The following is a 4,327-nucleotide window of genomic DNA, read 5'->3' as shown; positions in this document are numbered from 1 at the left end:
AAAAATAAATGTATTGTTCTTCTTCTTGTAAGTTAATGGGTTTTTTTTTTTAAAGAGCATAGTGATGATTTAAAAGCTTAAACCATGACCCTGCGCTGTATCAACTCATCAATATCCTTGAAAATATTACACAAAATATTTAAATGTACACATAAAAAATAGAAAATAAATGACAGTTTGCTTACTGCTTGAACTTGTATGAATTCTCTTTCAACTCCAAGGTAGTTCTGGACAAAACGTTCGCTACGTGAGCGCTGAATAACTGACCTTAGAGATGCTCTTTTGAAAAGTTTTCCCGACTCGGTGTTCTCTAAACCTGCTGATTGTGATGCTGACTGAGACGTTTCAGGTCACACACACTTATTCATTTTTACATTAAGGTCAAGATGTCTTTGGAAATAGAGTTGCATGTTTAGCAAAATGAAATGTTTACATTAAAGTGGCTCTTCTCTCATGATTTCTTCTCTGATTTCTTGCCATTGACACTAAAGAAGTAGATAAAAACCCTATAATTACAATGCTTATGAAAAAGATAATGTTTTTTTTCTTTCATATTTTCTGAGCAGCAAATCATACAATATAAAAGACAACTTTGGGCACACTTTATTAATAAATGTTTGTTTGTTTGTTTGTTTATTTATTTGGGGTTTTATTTTCAATGTATTTATTTTTTATTTATTATATTATATTTTTAATGTTAGTTTTATTTTTATTTATCTACTTGTCTATTTTGATTTATTCTATCTATCTATCTATCTATTTTATTTATTTATTTATTTTGGGCCATGACTTTTCCCAGTTTGAGGTTTAGCTCTAAAAAAGGACGAGACGGACAAAAACATCACATTAAAAGTCCTAATCAAGGCTGCTTTGCATACAAACATTAGGAATAAAAAAGATGACACGCATAACTGATTTTTATTACTCTACTGCTGCTCTTCAATATTAGCAATTATAACACCATTTTGTAAGCACACAGTGATCTAAAGCACTAAAAAAGGCCTTTAATGTCTTGCTTTAGTCACCGAGGCATAATTAGGGTTTAAGAAGGACTTGTGAGTCACTATTGAGGATTAAACATTTAAACACACCAGCATGGCTACAACAGTGTGTAACTGAGCTTACATGGAGGCAGTGGGATCAGTGTTTAACTCTTGGGGTTCTGGCATGATTTTAGCAAAATTAAAAAAAAAAAAAAAAAAAGTACCAGATCATGTGACCTGATCATTCTTTTTTCATTTAAACATAAACACTGAAACCAAAAAACACATAAAAACAAAAAATTGATTTAGAAAATGGTAATTATGATTATGATTTATTATACAATAAAAAATTTCAAAAATAATCCTGAGATATTTTTATATCAAATTTACCTTACTGTATTTCTGTTTCTATGTGGACAATAAACAGCAAAAAAAAAAAAAAAACACTGAAGTTTCAAGTCAGCTTTCATATCGCTTAGAATTATATCCTTTTTTATGACCTTGTTATAAAAATGTGACGTGACTTAATCACACAGGAACCTGTGCAACATAAAAACAGAGTTTTTTTTGTGATATAAATAAAAATTTTTAGAATTTTCATGAGTTTTAATGTTTCTATATGTGCCACATAGTCTTAGACCCCCGAATCCCCCTGAGAGTGGTCTTACAACTTCTCAAATCTTATCTCGCCTTTGATAATTATTATGAAGTTTGTGTAAGATCAGCACGCAGGCTTGCAAATTCATAACAAGGTTTACAACTTAATAAGACAGGATAAATTTATCCCTATTAATCCTTCAGAAGTTTTCAAGCGTTCTCTGCATTTTAACAAGTTTCAGGAAATGAGCTTAATGATTGGTCTAAAAGTGTTGATTAATTTCCTATAACAGCAGCTCTGACAGTAGTGCAGCTCCAAATCACATGCTTATATTAATACACTCGTTTAAATATTTATCATTTCTATAGTTACAGCTCATTGACAGGGACATGTACAGCAAACACTTCACATAAACAGATTAAAAGAATCATTGATATGGTGAAGTTTTCTGTAAGGAGAATAAATGTTTATGAAGCATTTATGGAAGGAGTCTCCAGTGTCAGCGCTTTGAAACAGTTAGAGGTAAAGCTGTAACTTTTCAGATATCTTCAGGACAGAGGAGAATTCTTGCTAACATGACAAGCCGTTTTTTTTTTTTTTTTTTTTGTCTTATTAACTCTGAGAGAGAACAGAGAGAGGCTGGTGAGGGGATTGCTGTTTATAGCTGCTATAACGTAAGTGAGAACAGGATCTAACATCTACAACATCATATGTAACTGAAAAATGGACAAGAAAGTGTGGTTCTTTAATGAATAGAAATGGTAGCTTTTTGGAGAATTTCTATGTTATAATGGGAATAAAACATTTATATTGTCAGTTTTAAGGTGGGAGTACTAACTCTGCTCCATCATGCCAACCTGTCACTGATTATTTTCCTAAAACAGCACAACATGGAATGTTTCATTTCTTACTAGTTGAATATGTATAAATGTAATGATCATTTGTTTATGTGGTTCTGGCATTTTTGTATAAATTACTACATTAATTTCCATTTTAACAACTTAATGCTTTATAACCTGGAACACAATCCTCAGGAGGACCTTAAAAAACCAACAAACAAACAAACAAACAAACAAAAAAACTTTACATACCAGGTCTAAACAGTGTAAAAGTATCATGTGGGATTTTATTGCACTTTATTATGAACAGATGGATGAAAGCCATGTTTCTACTCTTTAAAGTACCGTCAGTGATTCATTACTGAGACTGAAACGCAAAAATGTTTAGCTAAATATATACATTAAATGCAGAGAGGCGATGAGATGACATCAATGCCTCGTTTTGAGCAATCTGTTTACTAATTAATAACATGATGTGTGTGGGACTTAAGGTAAAAAATCCATACTCTGACATATCGAGCGCACAGATGTTCAATTAGCTCTGGATTAAAACTGCTCGTATAAACGGCTTCGCGTGCTGTCATGAAATTTTGCATGAGCGAGCATATTAATTATCATTGTCGTACATCGTGTTGCGTTCTCCAAGCCTTGTTTTGAAACCCAGTATGTGAGATGCTTGACAGCTTGGGATTTATGAATTCACATCCCATGGTGCAGTGCTGCTAATGGGCGTCATTCTCCTGCGAGTGTGAGAATGGAGGCTATCTAATGAGCAAAACAATCACGTCTAACACATTGTTACAACTTTGGATACAAATCAGCGGGAGAGAAATGGATGGAGCAGCCGCGCTGCCGTGTTAGCGGGACATATATTTATTGCAATACTTTATTGTTCATCCAGCAAGCTATTATTTGTTTTGTTTATGAATATGTGTAGGTATATAACCAGGGACAAAAACCCTCAAAAATTACAGAAGAGAAATTCAAAAATGCACGTCATGCTGATTTTGAATAAAACAATTCATGTCTTATGTGTAAGATTTTATCTGGTCGGAAATGAGTTAAGTACATAAACGTCTTCACTACAGGATACTGACATCTCCTGTGGTGTTCCTATTTTTCTGCAAAATGTTTACTGTAATATTAAAAAAAAAAAAAAACTAAAAGTTATATCTCCAAACACCAAAACAAAACACAACGTCTTGATTAAAAGTAGCGATCATGAGAATTGCTCAAGTAAGAGTAAATATGTAGTGTGGCGAAAAACTACTTGAGTAATTACTTCACAAATTACATTTATTAAAATTTCTAGGATTGTCATAACTCATCCTAAAAAGTTCTATATCTGAGGAAATTAACCGAATGAGCTATGCTGAAGTGAACACCACCTTCATTATCAACGGTATACAAAGAATCATAACATTAGCTGTTGAGCTTTCAGTACTTTGCTACGTTTGTTAACTAGTTAGCTTACTCATGTTTCTAGCTACATAATTATCTATCTATCACAGATACAGCTTACACATTATCCTGAGCTATAGACTTTAGCAAAATGTAGATATATTTAACACAACAGGAAATTGTTACTGAACAACAAAGTGACATTTTAAATTTAATACAGAGCTTTCATACTGTAAAACATATCAGTAAATGATCTGCCTAGCTAGTCTAGCTCACTCAGCTAGCTAACTGTTTACCTGTACATGTTTCCCGCAGGTTGGATCTTGAGGTGTGAAATGCTGAAATCTCCACAGGTTTTGTCTTGCATAGCATAATTTGTAGATCATTATCATGCTGTGTTTAATTTGAAGCATTTAAATCTGAAGATAGCTGATAAATTGGGTCAGAGATGCTAATCTGTCTCCCCTGTCTCACACATTCCTGCTAAGCATCTGGCGCCTGAAGTG

This window comes from Pangasianodon hypophthalmus, chromosome 17 (genome assembly GCF_027358585.1).
Source record: "Pangasianodon hypophthalmus isolate fPanHyp1 chromosome 17, fPanHyp1.pri, whole genome shotgun sequence".
Classification (NCBI taxonomy): domain Eukaryota; kingdom Metazoa; phylum Chordata; class Actinopteri; order Siluriformes; family Pangasiidae; genus Pangasianodon; species Pangasianodon hypophthalmus.
This window is presented reverse-complemented; position numbering follows the sequence as displayed.